The sequence below is a fragment of the Hylobates moloch genome, unplaced genomic scaffold, assembly GCF_009828535.3.
Source record: "Hylobates moloch isolate HMO894 unplaced genomic scaffold, HMol_V3 SCAFFOLD_23, whole genome shotgun sequence".
Lineage (NCBI taxonomy): Eukaryota > Metazoa > Chordata > Mammalia > Primates > Hylobatidae > Hylobates > Hylobates moloch.
In genome coordinates, this window is record NW_026652298.1 from 16,350,759 (window position 1) to 16,368,640 (window position 17,882).

The 17,882-nt window shown below is 42.2% G+C and overlaps 1 protein-coding gene and 1 long non-coding RNA gene across 6 annotated transcripts in view; one reads left to right on the forward strand and one right to left on the reverse strand.

The window, feature by feature from the left end:
• The window catches only part of MAST4 (microtubule associated serine/threonine kinase family member 4), a 583,079-nt gene that overhangs the window by 141,637 nt on the left and 423,560 nt on the right, over positions 1 to 17,882 (forward strand). The window lies entirely within an intron of this gene.
• LOC131382343 (uncharacterized) lies at positions 12,988 to 14,420 on the reverse strand. Its single transcript, XR_009211750.1, has 3 exons — positions 14,327 to 14,420; positions 13,130 to 13,320; positions 12,988 to 13,048 (listed from the first exon to the last, which is right to left on the reverse strand). It is a non-coding gene; the product is annotated as an uncharacterized LOC131382343 (long non-coding RNA).

Sequence of the window (17,882 nt, forward strand, 5' to 3'; positions counted from 1 at the left end):
GTTATTGTTTATGAAAAAACTTACATGGGCCACAGGTGGGTAATTGTTGTTTAGAGGCATTTTGGAGCTCCCATAGGGATACACAATTGAATAATAACACTTCAGTTTAATCATGACATGCTTTATGATAAAGTAGCATTGGGTGCAGCTTAGCAATATCCAAAGATCAGAACATCTGTTATCTGCAGAGACACTGGGGTATATCTGTCAGACGTTTGCATCTAGAACAAGGTGTTTCAGTTAATGTGTCATGATAGTTTAATTACATCACCTTTTTTGGGAGTTGCTTGATTCTAGGTTCAAGATAATCCAATGAGATGGCAACCTATCAATTTTTCTTTCTTCACCAGCCTTCACTTATGCTATTGCTTAGTTAGGTTATATCCGCTTATTTCTAAAACATACGTATAGAAAAAGAAAAAAATAGGTGCCCATCATTCTATTCAGCTTTTCTGTGGCATTTAATCTTGGTTTTGAAAACCACTTTGTCTTTTTTCTCTTCCAACTTTTTTTTTGTTGTTGTTGTTAACAAAAGGCAGTCTTTTCCTCTGGCTTACAGTCTTCTAGCGATCCTCCCTCCTTAGATAGTGGTTGTCTCACCTTTGTCTCCACTCTCATTTCTCTTGTGGTTTCTATATTGCAACTCCCAAACTGATTGCTTCTGCTTGATTTCTCTCCTCTTCCTCTTAGCTGGATTTTCACCTGCTTTCTTGATAAATCCATTAGGGTGTCCCAGAGGCAACCTGACTTCAATATGTGCAAAAACAAATTTCCTGTCTTTCCTCCTCAAGGCCAAGCCACCCTTGCTCCCCACAAGTAAGAACCCTATGGAGATCTGTGACTCTGTCCTCCTTCGCCTTCCCTTCAGGTAGGCAGAAAGACTGTTCACTTTACTTTCCAAGTATCTGCCCAAGTGTTCTCCCTTCCTGTGATACCAGTCCCACGCAGGCCCTTATGTCTCAACAGCTTCCTCACTGGCCTCTTTTCCTAATTCATCTCCTCTATCCAGTTCACTTCCTAGACTACTGCTTGTGTGGTCTTTCTGAAGCATGTGCCTAATTTGTACTATTTCTTAGCTTTACAATGTCCGGTTTCCTATTGCCTTTCAGTTACTGCTGATCATTGTCAGCACTGGTTGGAAGACTAGTTCACAAACTAGTCCCAACTTCCTCTTCTGACAGACTTTCCTTCCTACTGCCCTTTCTCCCACCTTCTCCATCTCTCCTCAAGCCTCCTTTTCTGGTCCCATTCATCATTTCTTCTACATACCACCCACTGTTCAGGCTTCCCCAGTTTGCCTACACTGTTACCTCTGATAGAAAAGCTTTTCTTAACATTGCCTCTTCTTCCTGGAAGCCTTTGCTGACGCAGGCAGAACCACTCGCTGCATCTTGTGTGTTCCTCTAGCACTTTGGACACACCTCTCTCCTAGCACCGATCACTTTGTGCTGTAGTTATTTGCTTAGGAAGCTGGCTTCCGACTGGTTTCTTAAGGGCAAGGACAATGCTTTGTGAACTTTATACATCTGGTGCCTGTAATATGTAGGCAATCAACATTTGTTCTTTGAATGAAAAACTGAACAGATGCATACTCCATCTGTAGATGCTCAGCATCTGGATGTGTTCGGGACTGGGGACAGAGATTGTCCCTTTTTCCACTTGAACTTTGGTCCATTCTAGCTCATGAGGAAAATAAGTAGATCGGATGGGACCCGTGTGGTTGTGGAGTGGGTTGATCCGCTTGCTTCTGTCTCTTGCTCAGCTGCACCTTTCCTTTAGCTTTCTTCTTAGTATTTCACCATTCGGTCTCTAAAGCTCTGCTTGTTTTGGAAGATATGAGAATTATTTTTTCTGGTCCAATTTGAAAGTCCTACTGTTTTCTCTGCCTGCACCCCACTCCCTCTTTTTCTCAGCATCATAATCCAGGTCTTCCCTTTGTTGTGTTTGTTTTTCATGCTTCAACCTCCATGGCTGGCCTTCCAACTCCAAGTCTTGTTCCAAGGCCACATTCTCAAGAGCTACCAGGCAAATCTGTCCCAACCTTTGCTTTAAACAAAAATGCGTTCCTTTTGCCTGTCAAATACAGGCATTACATGTAAGACTTTTCACTAAACAACCCCTCCAATTCTCCTGCCTCTGTCTCCCTGACTCCTCCCTCCGACTCTTCTCTCTCCTTCTCTGACTATTCCTCTCCCGCTCCCTCTAACTTTTTCCATTTCCCCTCCCTCTTCCCCCCACCACACACATGCACATAGAGTTTTCTAATCCTATTTTTGCAAATATGGTTTCCTTTCTTCAGATAGATAATTTACCAATTCCTACCACAGAAATTCATCTTATAGATATCTTTCATTCTGTGGGTTGGAACCCATGAATGGGTCATAAAATTGGCTTAATGGGTCATTAAGCGAGGGAGTCACCCAGGCTGGAGTGCAGTGGCACGATCTCGGCTCGCTGCAACCTCCGCCTCCCGGGTTCAAGCGATTCTCCTGCCTCAGCCTTCCAAGTAGTGGGAATTACAGGTGCCTGCCACCATGCCCAGCTAATTTTTTGTATTTTTAGTAGAGATGGGGTTTTGCCATGTGGGGCAGGCTGGTCTCGAACTCCTGACCTCAGGTGATCCACCCACCTCGGCCTCCCAAAGTGCTGGGATTACAGGCATGAGCCACTGTACCCGGCCAGCTTGTGTTTTTTTAAAAGTGAAATTATAATAGAAGATATCAGAAAATGTACATTGTAGTATGGCTAAATTATTGCTTTGCGAAATGTTTACTTAGTGGTATATGCCTACTGGATAATAATCTAAAATGTCTTAGTATGGTTTGCAGTTAAATAATTTTAAAAGTTACTGACATACAGTAATACAAAACCATTAGTTTCTTCAATATTTAACTAAAAGCTTACTTCCTTCATGAACCCTTTTGTGACAAGATAATAGGCTGTACATGTCCCTGTCATCTAAGCTTTTCTGTTACCTTCCTTTTTACCAAATTTTAAACAATTTTATGGCTCAAACTTTGCTTTTCTCCTTCTGTACTATGTCACCTCTGCATTTTAAATGAAAAGTTGTTACTCTGTGACCTTGTATGTATCTACATATTTTGTAATTCTCCCATAGTTACTGTGTGAGGCTTCTAAAACTCCCCAATTAGATCGCAGACCTTTAGGGGGGGCTTTTAGAGACTTCTGGGCACCAAGTCGGATAATACTTATTAGGAACTTGGTACATACTGTTATTGGCTGGCAAGGAAGATTAATCCGTAGAACTTCCACTGGTTTGGAAGCTCCTGAACTTGAATATCAGATGGAGTCCAGGGTGTCATAGGCTATATTGTGTAATGTGGGCCATTTATCCATTACACTCAAAATTGTTAATCTTAACTGTTTTCTACCTCATTTGCATCATTTTACCTTCCTTTATAAATAGAAGAACTTAGCTGAAAATGATGTATCTGTGAATCTGTGTACTTTCTGTTCAAGACCAAGTAACTTCTTAATGTTTTCTGGGTGCTCACTTTATAGAGTATTGCTGTCCAATAGAGCTTTCTGAGATGATAGAAATGTTCTATATTCTGCAGCGTCCAGTATGGTAGCCATTAGCCGCATGTGGCTTTTGAGCTCTGAAAACAGGCTAGTGCAACTGAGGAACTGAATTTTTAGTTTAAATTAAATCTAAATAGCCACATGCGGTTAGTGGCCACTGTATTGGACGGCACAGTGTTGGAAGCTTGAAAACACATCAATTTGTATTTCTTTTTCTCCTATTTTCTGGCTGTCTGGACTCTCCCCACCCCTTGCAGTGTCATTCTTTCTCTTTGTTCTAGTTATTCCTTAATTCTTCCACTGGACACCTGTTAGTGTTCCATGCTCCACCCTTAGGAATATCCTCTGACCTGTATCCAAGAGCCTGTCTTGGAAGACACTGCAGAAACTATGAGAGGAGATTTTATTTTTATATTTTTAAAATCCTTGGTGCCTAATTAATGCACTTGTCATTCCTGTTTTCTTTCTGACAGCATACATGCAGTTTATGTAGAGAAACTGAGCTTTTTTAAAAAGGGAAACATTCAGGTGAATCTTTTTTTCTATGAGTATTATAGCCCCAAATTATTTAAACCATTGAAACTAATAAGAAGTGCTCAGCTTGCTATCTTGGAACTACAGAAAATGTTTTATATTCAGAATTAATCACACAAAATAATTATACTTAGTATAAGGATGAGGTTAAAAATGTAGATCTCACAAATTTAGGTTTCATGCAGATTTCATTTTAGTTCAGTTACTATTGCTTGTAAAAAGTGATGCCAGAAATATTAGTAAATGTTAATTTTATAAGTTACTTTTATATGAACATATGTATTTTGTCCTCTGTGAGATTTGGTGTACAATAAGATGGAAGGTGGTGTTTTCAGCTACTTGGAAGAGAGGCTAGGCTAATATCTAATCTTACATATTATATGATACTTGCTTATTAAATAAAATCTTGTATTTTTTTCTCCTGGTAGAGCAAGATATACTTATCCTAGGATCCATGCACTTTGACAATTTATGGATAACCTGAATTTGTTAGCAAAATTTTGTTTTTATCTGTATATGTTTTTATATGTATATTTGGAGAGAAGTATAGGATTTACAAAGGGATCTGCGACTCTTAAAGGTTAAAAGTCACTTGTTAGGTTGAGAGATTCTTGACTGTAGGAGCTATGTTTATCACTGTACCCCCACCACCATTCGTAGTGTAATGTCGTAACACAGAGTAATTACTCAAGAAATGCTTTTGAAATGGAGTTGGAAACCATTTCTTTCACAGGTGACACACTGCCTTTCTTTTTAAGCAGAAGGAATCTATGAAGACCTTTATTGTTTCATGCTTCTGATGTTAGGTTTCCATTATTGCTACAAGATGGGGTGATATGGAACATTTAATCTTAGAGCAAATAGCTGTGGGATTTGGGGGATCTGAAGAAGTTATTTTTCCCATTTCTATCACTTGTTTTCAGATATCTTGTTTCAAAGCTGACTCCATGGCAGACCCTAGCACCATCTCGTTTGTTTTAACCTTACCTGCATACCACTGATCCTTCCTTTCCATCCTTATTCATAAACACTGTTACAGAAGTTAAACCAAACCTTGGGCTGCTTAATGATCGTCTCCCTGCTACCACTTATACTCCAACTAAGAAAGAGGCAAAAGATGCAGAATGCCAGGAGATGGAGAATACTTTGGCAACCGTGTAGTGAGGGATTTTTTTGTTTGTTTGTTTGTTTTTGGTCCTTGTATGTGTGTGCCTTGCCTTATATGTGCCTCTTAGCCTGCTGACACACACACACACAACTGGAGTTGTAGGTTGGCTCTAGGTCAGTCACTGAATTACTATTTAATAAAATAGCAAATTACCCAGAGAATAAAATGCAAGTTCTTAGGCAGGGAAGAAAGGTAGTAACAATGATTCAGCTGCTGAAGTTGGCAATGGGTCCGTGTCAGGGAAAGTGATTCCTGCTAGGGCTATTTTACTAAGTTCTTTAAGTCTTTTTTTAGACAAAGGTAGAGTGTGAGGACATAAGAATTAACGTAGTTTTTCTGCAGTCCTGCATTCAGGTACTGTTAACAGTGGTCTATTCTTTTCTTTGCTCTTTTGCAGTTCTTCAAGAGTTTGAGTCATGAAGTATGAAGCCTAGAGATGGTGTGATACACAGAGATGAAACTGGTTTTCACAGGTGATAGATGGAAGGCTGTTTTCAAAAGATCAAGGTAGCAATGAAGGGTACTACTCTTGTACATTTACATATGATGAATAGGAAAACCTAGGGTTAGGAACCAGAGAATGCTGTGCTTGGTTGAACATGTTTGCATCCCCTCTGTAATATCCGAGCCATGTGGGTTGGTGTATAGTCCAGTCTGTAAAGTCACTATGAACACATAATTTGTATAACATATGCATACACTCAGGCCAGAGGACACTTGATGTAGCAGTTACCTTTTCCTGTGTAAGAAATTATCCCCCAAATTGAGTAGCTTAAAAAAGTTTTTTCCCAGTTTTTTGAGTTAGGAATTCAAGAGTAGCTTAGCTGGTTGGGGGGCTCTGAGTAATTCAGGAAGGTGCAGCCAGGACTGCAGTCCTCTGATGGTTTGACTGGGGCTGGAGGATCCACTTCCAAGATAGTTCCTCTATGTTGCTGGCACATTGGTGTGGGCTGTTGTCAGGAAGCCTCAGACCATGTGGACCTGTCCATTGGGCTGCTGAGCGTCCTTGTGTTGCCCTTATCAATGAGAGAAAATGCAAAGAGGAAGCCACAATGCCTCTTAAAGTTGAGCCTCAGAAATTACACACCAGTATTTATGTTGTGTTTTGTTTTTCAAAAGTAAGCCACTAAGTACAGCCTGCACTCAAGGGGAGGAGGGTACTACCTCTTGAAAAGAGGAGTACCAAGGAATTTGTCTGCCTATTATAAGATCACCGCGCCTGGGCAGCTGAGAGTCCCTCCTTGGCCTTGTATCTCTCTGTGTACTTTGATCCCTTCTGTCTTCTACTTCTGGATTCTTTCTATGTCTAGGGTACATACTGAAGAGGCTGCTTCATCCTTTGAGGTCCTGTGCTTTTATGGAAGGAGCTTTAGGCTCATTAGAGGCTTCTGAGTGATACCTCTACAAGACAAGCCTTTCTTTTGCTAATATTGATCACTCCTTACAGCATAATTTCCAAGTCACTCTCTTGCCTTCAATCAATCAGAGAATTCCTTAGGACCGCTTGAGGCAGATATGAAAAGAAGAGAGTGAGGCTGATTAGGAAAGAAAAAACCAAAAAGTCCTGCCTGTACCCTGACCTGCCATTTGGATTCTTCAAGAACATACTTTTTGACTTTGTACCAGGAAGGACATGTGAGTTGTTCCAAATTAGAACGGGGTGCATTGTGAGCAAATAGGTCCCCTCGGAACTCATTATGCTGGATGAGCTGTGCAAAGAGAGCTGACAAATTCAACCACAGATTTTTACTGAATGCCTCCCCTATCAGTTGGGAAGGGTGATGACAACCTGTGACATAAAGCACAAAAGTTTATTTCTTATTCGTGCTTTATATCCATTGTGGGTTGACTGAGGCTCTACCTGGCAGTGTCCTCACTCTGGGATAGGCTGACAGAGCAGCCCCCATTTGGAGCAAGCAGTCACTGAAGCAGAGCTAGGTAAGAGTGTTCTGGAGGATCTCACACCCACAGTTTAGTGCTTTAGCCTGGAAAGGAGACACCCTGCCTTTTCTCACACTCACTGGTCAGACTTTGTCACCTGGCCCTGTCCAACCACAAGGAGCTAGAGAGTATAATATTATTGTATGCCCAGAAGGTGGAGAGCCCAAAAGAGTCTACTTGGCACTATTGGCTTTCATACCTGCTATGTGCCAGGCCCCTCTTCTAGCCTCTGGGGATTCATCAGGGAGCGAAACAGACCCTGCCTTCATGAAGCTTATGTTCTAATGGGGGAGGGAGACAATAAGCCAGCAAGTAAAATGTGCAGTGTGTTAGATGCTAGGTATGGCAGAGGAGAATATAGCAGGAGCAGGGGAAGAATGGGTTCTGTGTTGCAAACATGTTTAATCGAGGCCAGTGTAGGTGGTTACGATGCCCTCCTCCCGGTTGAAAGTGCTCCGAAGCAGGTCTGCTTTCTCAGATCTTGATTGTGCTGAATACTCAGCTGCTGCCAGGCCTTTTGCACTGTGAACCACACCATACTTTTAGGCTGTTCATAAATCCCTTTCTTCTTCTTTGAACTTTTATTTCTAACTTAAGTACCATTGTTGTTTAAATTTTTATTATGAGATTTTGTGACTACATAAGACCGAATTTTAAGAAATCTTAGAAGGTTTTTAGTCAATTACTTCCCTCTTTTAGAGCAGTTATTGAAGTCTTAAATTATTGATACCTTCATTGCCATTTTCCTATGGATCTTTTTTTTTGTTTAATTAGCTACTGTGATGAAGAGTACTTTATTATCAAGTAAAAAAGGCCATCACTTAAATGCATTTGTGTGATTTATGTAACAGTCATTCCTAAGTTTTCAAAAGTAATTTTTTAGAGTTGAATTTCCTGCTTTTTCCTGTATTCTCATTCATTGTGAAAATGGGGAAATGGCACATAGTTCTCATTTTTGATGAAATATCATTTATGTAACGTAAAGTGTAAAATTATGTTACACTTCCTTCCTCAGAGGACACCCCGTTGTTTAGTCGCATCTTTCTTCGGTTGTGGGGGCAGCAGTCATTCTTGTTTAGTTTCCTTGACCTCTGTATTTCCTAGGGCAGGAATTCTTGGGAGAAAAAGAGGAGATGAGTAACACTGGTTTGCCTTAATCACAAAGGGGTAGAAATAGGTGGTAGAGAATGACTGGGGCCCTTCTTCACCTTGCTCCAAGGAATTTTTAGAAATAGCCAGCCCTTCTCTCTTTTCACATATATATAGAGGCATTTCGACTTTATTTCAGTCTTCTCTTCACTCCCCCTCAACAGCACATCTCTCAACGCCCTGGGGTAGTTGTCATCTAATAATGTCAAGTATAAGTAGATATTTATTCCGATGACATGTATACTAGACGTTAAATATGTCAAGCCTTTTGGTCAGTGTTGGGGGCCACACATAAGACATGGGGATTCAGAGCAGGCAGCGACCTATTAAGGAAGAATGGGATTATGTTTTCCCATGGCAAATGCTAAAACAGAAGAATCAGCTAAGCATTTTTGTACATGTTTTTTTTTTTTTTTTTTTCCGCCAAGCAGGATGTTATTTTCCATCACTCTTGTTTTTTTTTTTTTTAATCCTGCTTTTTGTAGGTGACATTTGTTGAGGAATACTTCCTCTCCAAGATGTGCTGCTGTTGAAGTTTGTTGTGAATGATTTTTAGGTTTCTTAGTAGTAGTATGTTTAAGGCTATACCGGGGAATTAATCCATATCCTTTGTCTTGGGAATGTTGGGAGGTAGTGAGAAGTCACCAGGAGGCGTAACTGCCTGAGGGCTGCTAGGCCTGTGGGAGGAACTGAGTGTGGATGTGGGTGGGTGGCTGCTGGAGGACTCATCAGTTGTGCCCTGCATGAAGTTGAAACCCTAAATAAAGTCGAAAGGCCATCTCATCACATGAGGAAAGCATTAGAGGCTGATGTAAACTCTTAAAAGAGACAGAGGAGGCTGGTGGAATGCAGCAGAGAACACGTTGTGAGGCAGGAAAGATTAGGAAGTTGCTGTATGTCTTGGCTCAGAACATTGGCTGATGATTGATCTTGAGGAACACAGTGAAAACGTGCTGTCTCTTAAATTTAAATTATGTTTGCTGTGGAGACTCCTCAAGCAATTCCTGCTTGTGGAATGCACAGGTCCACATGGAAAATGCTGTAATTTCTACCTTAATATTCTCATTAACCATCATCTCCCACAAAGAAGGTCCACGGAGTGCTTGTTACTTCTGTGCTTGGCTCACAGAAGGCCTGCAAGTGTTGGTTCCATTTCTCCTTTCTTCTGTCCCATCCATCGATCTTCCATAGCTTGGCTGTTTGTTTTGGAGGTGATCTTAGGAGGCTTACATAAATGTGGAGGTGGAGGAAGTAGAGAAATTCAGTGAGAACATGATTCAAAAAAGCAGAGTGGAAAAGGAAGCAGGCCCAGTGGAGCCTCTTCCACCAGTGCAACTTGGATCAGGTACAGTCGTCGCTCAAGCTGTTGGTCTGTGGCTGGGTGACAGTGCTGGTGCTGCCTGCGGGAATATGGAATGGAAAACAGTTTGGGAATGGCTTGTGTTTGACAGCTAACTGTGAGTCTCTGATACCTTGGGCAAGTCACTTATAAGCTTCGAAAACCTCAGTTTCCTTATCTGTGAAATGGGAGTGATAATACCACATCAGAGGGTTGTTTTAAAGATCAAATGAGATAATGTTCTGAAAACACTTAAGATGGTGCCTGGCCTGTTTGAGAGAGGTCTGCTAGATTGTGACCATGGAGAAAGGAGACATTGCTTACCCACCTTGCTTGCTTTTTCTCAAACATACTGAATGCACTCTGACTTCAGGGCCTTGATACTTGCCATTTCCTTGGTCTGGAAGCTTCCACTCCCTGTGCAGCTCACCCCCTTCCTTCCTTTGGGTCTTTGTTCAAATGCCCCCCTCTTCAGAGCAGTCTTCTCTGGTCACTAATATGGTAGACTAACCCTCGTTCTCTGTCGCATCTCCTGCTTTCTTCTTCATAGACCTTATTACCACCTGAAGAAAGGAACTTTGTTCTGGTCACTGCTGTCTGCACAGTGGCCAAATCACACTTGGCACATAGTAGATGCTCAGTGAATTTATATAAATCAGGCACCCACAAACTTGTTCTATAAAGGGCCAGATAGTAAATATTTTAGGCTTCGTGGGCTATATGGTCTCTGCGGCAGCTGCTCAACTCTGCTATAGCAGGCAGCATGTAGACACAACATAAAGAACGAGTGTGGCTGTGGTCCAATAAAATTTTATTTGGCACACAGGCTGTGTTTGCCAGTCCCTGGAATGTCAATAACAGTGAAGGTCAGGAATGTACCTTTAGTGGATATAGTGGTTTGAGCTTTGTGGGAATGGGACCTCTCAACAGTGGACTCTAAAGGTGACTGTAACCTTTAGAGAAATATGTGGAATTGGAGGAAAAAGAACCCCATAGCCCTGGTGAGGAGGTGGCCTGGCTTCTGGAAGCTGTAATCATGCTCATGGTCAAGGGATTGGTGTGCTTCATCAGGCAGGCCAGTCAGATGGGTACATCCTCCTAAATCAGAGCTGTTCTTTGATTTCTTGTGAACTGATTTTTGTTAATTTTTAAACACTTACATGGCAGAGGAATTCATTGCTTAAAATCCTTGTATAAGGAGAGGAAATCGAGTTGATCTACTGTAAGTTCAGGTTGTTATGTACTAGAGCCCTAGATTTATTGAAAGGATGAGCATCTGTACCCCCAGAGTGGAGTGCTGTGTTATCAGGCAATTTCAAGCTCGCACTTAGAAGCTTCCCCTTAGCTTGTCTCTTGTTTCCAGCCTTTCCATCCACACGCCTTCATTGCAGAGCTGGTCTACCAGCGAGGTGCAGGCAGGAATGGGAAAATAGAGACTTGGAGTGTGGGAGACGGAGCTGGATCAGATGCTGACCATACAGTTGCTCTCGCGGTTCATCTGCCCGAGTCTGTTTTCAGAGTTCTTCAGATGCCAGTGTGTTCACGCTTGCCGAGGCGGTGACTGGTCGGCACTCAAGCTCATTAAGTTGTTCCCTGGGGTTCTTGTGTATTGGTGTGTTTTGTTTTTGCCCGTTAGGGGGAAAGGAAACAGAATTGCTACTCTTATTGGCTAAGATTGGTTGTAATTGTATTAATAATTTTAGAATAACATTGTTTATAGACATGGTTAAAAAAACAAAAAGGAATGTGATACAACCCTCAAAGCTCCTGAGCGCTCCTCCAGCTGCTGCCTTGGCCTTATTTAGGCAACCCCACCCAGTCCTTGGGGGCTGCCTGGAAGACTCAAGGGACTCTTGACAATAAATTATTTTCTGTTTTTACTGCCCTGTGGCTTCTGGTGAATACTTCTTTTAGTGGAGTTGTGAACCTGTACCTGAAGGCGAAATCTTTTCCTTGCCTGATTGCGTGTGAAGGTGGGAACATCTTGAGTAACTTTGTGCTCTTGTAACCTACAGGAGAGTTTTCTTCTGGCAAGCGGTGGGGTCAGGCCTGTTTGGAGCCAGATCTTGTCGTCAAGGACAAATACATGGAGGAGGTTTGAGGAATGGTCGGTCAGCTAATCAGAATTCAGAGTATAGTGTCATCAGGTTGCTCACATGCTCATAACCCCAGGTGAATGGTAGAATAGGAAGAAAAGTTCAAGTAGATTTGTTTTCTGGGGAAATCTGTCAAGCTATTAATTGTGAATAGTAGCTTGCACTCTGAATGCACTCTCACTTCAGGGCCTTGACACTTGCCGATTTCCTGGCCTGGAAGCTTCCACTCCCTGCGCGGTTGGTTCACCAGCTTCCTTCCTTTGGGTCTTTGTTCGAATGCCACATCTTCAGAGCAGCCTTCTCTGATCACTCATATGATAGAGCAGCCCTTGTTCTCTGTTCCATCTCCTGCTTTCTTCTTCACAGCCTTTTCTTCTTTTTCTTTTGTTTTTCTCTTTGCATTTCCCATGCCCCCTCTTCCTCCTCATGTATGTGTTTCTGTCATTTTCTCCTTCCCCTTTTTCTCTAGTTCATGTTCCCTTGAGAGGTTGGCAGGTTAGACCTGGCTCGTCTCTTGGGGACTGGGAATCCAGGTGGGGAAGGTTGTCTTGGGATTCAGCCCTGGGATGGCGTGACCTGGGAAGAGAGAAGCTGGGGTGTCAGTGCTATTACCCAAAGTTTTAAAGCAAGCCCTAAGTTCCTGTGTGCCTCCCACAGAGGTGGGGCGGGCATTTGGAAGTGCTTTGGGCAGGCTGGCGGCACAGGCCTGGCACTGGGTCAGAGTCCAGTCCTCCACAGGCTGCGTTTCAAGTGGCAGGAGTCAGTCAATGCAGGACGCTGGGCACAGGGGGGCCCCCAGACCTGGAGTTCTGGGGACACAGGGCAGGGAGACTAGTAATGGAGAGGCAGAGACTCAGCCCAGGAAAACAGGAGGATAGCAGGGCAGAAACCCAGTCAGATAGCATTCAGGGGTAAGACGGATCTGTGCTGAGCCAGGGGGCTGCTCGTTTAAGGTCTTGGAATTTTACAATTTGTTCTTGTGGATTATACTTATAATTATTTATTAATAGATATTTATTAAAATTGCATATTATGTATTGTTTTGGCTAGGAGAGAGATGATTAGTCTTTGGTTCTACAGTGGGACACAGCTTCAAGTGGAAGGGGGAGAGGACACAGCTCTGGGGAACTCGGGAGTTAAGCAGGGCATTGCATTTTCTGAACATCTCTTATCTGGCCACTTTCTTCTCTTTTCCTCGTCCCCTCTCTCTTCTTTATCCCTCAGTCATTTCCTTCTCTTTCTTCACCATTCCCTTCATGTTTTCTGGTTATTTTTTCCCTTTAAGAAGAAATAAAGCTGATAAGATAGCTCAAATGGCCCAGTGCCCCTCCATCCCCCAGAGCCATTTCACACTCTTACCATTTGCCAGTTGCTCAGCGGTTGTCTTTCTGTGTCTTTCTGAATGATTTCCATTTTACCCACGTGGGGCCCCTGGGCTGCTGATAATTCGTGGCTCATGTTTCTTAAGAATGCTTTTCTTAAGAACGTGTATTTTGCCTCTTGGGTCAGAGCTATCCACTGTAGAATTCCTCAAACAGCTCGTTTTCCCTCTTAATATGAATTCATGAAATGAATATTAATTTTTAGCATTTTTCCATTTAAAGAGCTTAAACATTATTTTATAAGAAGTATGTATTAGTTCTTGCATTGCTATAAAGCAATACCTGAGTGAGTAATTTATATGGAAAAGAGGTTTAATTGGCTCATAGTTGTGCAGGCTGTACAGGAAACATGGCAGCTTCTGCTTCTGGTAAGGCCTCAGGAAACTTATGATCATGATGAAAGGTGAAGGGGAAGCAATGCATGTCTTACATGGCAGGAACAGGAGCAAAGGAATGCTACATACTTTTAAAACAACCAGATCTCAGGATAACTCACTCACTATAACCAGAACAGCACCTAGGGAATGGCGCTAACTCATTCATGAAGGATCTACCCCCATGACCAATCACCTCCCACCAGGCTCCTCCTCCAACATTGGGGATTACAATTCAACATGAGATTTGGGTGGGGATACAGACTCAAACAATATCAAAGAGTTTATTTTAAAGCTTTTTCCAGAAACTTGTATGAAGTTTATTTTTGGCTTCGTTGCATGTTATTGAACAGAAGGTCAACAACTGATTGTTTTCCTTTATAGTTCTGAGAAAATGTACTAGGCTAAGAAAAGGTAGGGAAGGGGAAGAGAATAAGCAGTTGAGAGCCTTTTTGGTGTCAGATGTGATCCCAGGAGCTGTATATTGATCATTAATTGACGAAGATCCTGTGAGGAGGATATAATTATCCTTATTTTATAGCTGAAATTAAAACTTGTTCACCTTAAATTTATACGGCTGATAAGTTGCTGGATGAAGTCCCAGCTGTGGGCTTGCCTCAAACCACTGCCTTCCTCCTTACTACTGGTTTTTTTTTTTTTGTATTTTTTTTTTTAAATTTTATTATGATACTTTAAGTTTTAGGGTACATGTGCTAAATGGCGAGTTAATGGGTGCAGCACACCAACATGGCACATGTATACATATGTAACAAACCTGCACGTTGTGCACATGTACTCACCACTGTTTTCTGATCCTTTTTGGTGGTGTAATGTGATGAGCTGCACGATGCCTTCAGCATCTGGTCCATAGGAAGCAGTCGCTGCCTAAAGAAGGGTAGATGTTTAGGCTCTTAAAGGCCCACATTATGATGTGTGGTGCCCATGGAATGGGAGAGACTGCTCTTTGTCTCTTACCTCTTAGAACGTGGTGGATGGATTTGAAAAGCCCCCAATCAAAAGGAAAATAATTATAGCGTGTTTAGATACCGCTAATTATCAATTAATCGATCATCGATTAATGATCAATATACAGCTCCGTACTGCTCTGTGCTCCATCCTGGACTGGCTTCTGGGTACCTGAGAAGACTGTAACCTATGTGGGTAAATGCAGTTGAAGGTATTAAGCAATACCAGCATTGCCCAAACAACAAGGCAAGGAAAATAATTTATTAGGTGCTGGACCACAGCTCTGCTCAAAGCTGTAGAATTGCTTGTACCTGACTCTGTCCCGACTTTTGCCATGTTGTCTTAATGGTTGTGGTTTTGTGTCTGTGGACTTGGATGGAAGTGTCCTGAGGAAGATGACTGTATCTTTTCTGTTTTCTAGCTTTAACCTTTAATGCAATGTCTAGTCCATAGTAGACATTTGGGTAAACACATTTTTTTAAAGCAATTCTGGGTTGATAGAGTATGTAGGAATAGAAAACCAGAGGAAATCATACACTTGATTGTAGCAGAGTGATGAATACTGCGGGACTGCAGGAAGCACAGCGCATAGACAGTAGGTTGTGGGTGTAGAAATTTGGGTTCTGGTCTGCGTTTGTGCACCAGTCATCTTTCTAAATCTGGGCAGTTCATTTGACTTGTCTGGGCCTCCATCTTCCAGTAAAACCAGGACATTTAGACGACAGATGATTTTTAGGTCCTTTCCACTGCTTAATGTTTTGTGACTCTGTAATTTGCACTTAAAAATTGCCGCCATAGAAACCCTAAAAACTACTTGGGTAGCCAGCCAATTAGGATTGAACTGGATCATTTGGATTGGTTGACAGCAGGTTCTAAGAATCCTGTCTTTGTGGAGTCTTCTCAGACTGGGGATGTAAGAGGAGGTTAAGGTTGACTTTCCAAGGCTTTGGGCACCTTGCCACAGTGAGCCTTTCTGGAACACAGTTGAACAGAGGAAGAAATGTGGGCTTTGTAGTTGGGCATCTTGGGCTTGATTTCTCCTAGTACCTCCTAATGAGCGGAGAGCCGTGAAGGATTTATCTTTCTGAATCCATTCCCTCTTTGGTAAAATGGGAATACTACTGCCTAGTAAGGAGTCTACTTTCTCTCCCAAAGCTGGAAGCAGGCACATAACGTCAGGTTTTGTGACATCGTGTAGGAATATTCCCCTCTGACTTTAAACGGAAGGAAAATGTCTGGTGAGCAGTATATTCTCTTCCTGCTTGTTAAGCATGGTCAGACTCTTTAGTTATGTTGCTGATGGGGACTTGATGGTATCAGGGCAATTTAATGACTTCAGATAGGTAAACAACTTCAGGCATAGATCAAACACCTAAATAAAGGTCAAGGAAACATCTAGAATATTAAAGTGACCGGAAAACAGGTGATGTATATGCAAAATCAAATTAGTATTTTCCATGTTCTCCCAGTGTCATTGCTCCTAGAGTAAGCTTCGAGAAATGATTCATAATTTGAAAACTATGCACAAAGTGTGCCATGTTTTAAACTATAGAATGATACTAGCTTTATTTATTTATTTATTTTTACGTCTTTAGACTGTTGACTTTATTGCTTAATCACAGTCAGTTGCAGTTAAATGCCTACAGTGTGGTGCTCTGTCCTTGGGGCTGTGATGAAATTGTATTGCTGGTGGTGGATGTGTGCATGCGCGTTGTGTGTGTGTGTGTGTGTGTGTGTGTGTGTGTGTGTGTGTGTATGTGTGTGTAGAGAAAAGGAATCGATTTTCTTGAAGTTGAGTTGACAGACAATCATGAGATAACAGTTATCAAAGTGCTAATTTACATATTTCTCTTGGAAGGGAACAGAGAAAATCAATTCTCTTAAGAAATGAAACTAGTGATACAGCTCTGTTTGTGTGAATGCCGCTGTAGTTTGATCTAATACTGTATTTTGGGATGTTTCTGAAACACTTCTTATATTTCTATTGAAGTTTGTGATTCAGAGAATTAATTATAAAACCAAAGATGGAAAACGATATTGGTATCTAGTACGTCTTCTAGTTTAAATACATTCTATTGATGCATTCTTTCTTAAAAAATATAGGCCGGGCGCGGTGGCTCACGCTTGTAATCCCAGCACTTTGGGAGGCCGAGGCGGGCGAATCACGAGGTCAGGAGATCGAGACCACGGTGAAACCCCGTCTCTACTAAAAAATATAAAAAATTAGCCGGGCGTGGTGGCGGGCGCCTGTAGTCCCAGCTACTCGGAGAGGCTGAGGCAGGAGAATGGCGTGAACCCGGGAGGCGGAGCTTGCAGTGAGCCGAGATTGCGCCACTGAACTCCAGCCTGGGTGACAGAGCGAGACTCTGTCTCAAAAAAAAAAAAAAAAAAAAAAAATAGACATTCATTGAGAAAGTGAATTGCAGTGAACAGTTAAATAGTTTGGGTAAACTGATGCTGCTCAGCAAATTATTTGTTTACCAAATCTTTGGTGGCATGAACAATTGTTGCTGAGATTCTATCTGTGTTCTTCTTCTGTCCCGCTTCCTTTTCTCAAAAGGTTTTAGGATGACCTACAACCATACATAACTCAGCAAGGTGACGCACTCAAAACTAGGTGAAGAGAGACAAAAAGGAAAGTGAGTGTAAGGCGGGGGTTCTCAACAATGGCATTGCGGATGCTTTGAGCTGGATAATTCTTTGTTGTGGGAAGCTGTCCCATGCTTTGCAGGAAATTTAGTTAGCCTCCCTGGCCTGTAGCCATCCCAAGTTGTGACAACCAAAAATGGGTTCAGATACGGCCCCATGTCTTCTGAAGGGTGAGGGGGTGGAGGGAAAATCACTATGAGTTCAGAACTGCTGGTTTAGAGGGTAAGGTGAAATCTGGACCAAGGTTAGCACAGCAGATGGACCCGTGAAGTCTCAGTTGGACGTAGGACATGCTATGCTTGTTGGCGATGGGGCGTGGGCTTTGCCAGGGGATTTCTAGGGACTGAAGTAGAGAAACATGACTAGGTATGTGGGTTATGGTGTTCCCAGGATAAAAACAGTCTCAATGCAAGGAACCGAAAGGATTTTCTCCAGACGTTCCTCTCCCCAGCTCCAATGAAGCTCCCAGTGGGCAGGGATTTTTGTCTGTTTCGTTCTTTGCCCTTTTGCCAACTGCTGTGTCCAGAGCAATACCTGGCACACAACTGCTTAATAAATGTCTATAGAAAGAGATGAGTCTTCATAAGGAAGGATGCTATGCAATATAGGCCCTTCTTTACTTGTTTATAAGAATAGAGCAGCAGGATTTACAGGACTCCCTTCCTTCCTTCCTTCCTTCCTTCCTTCCTTCCATCCTTCCTTCCTTCCTTCCTTCCTTCCTTCCTTCCTTCCTTCCTTCCT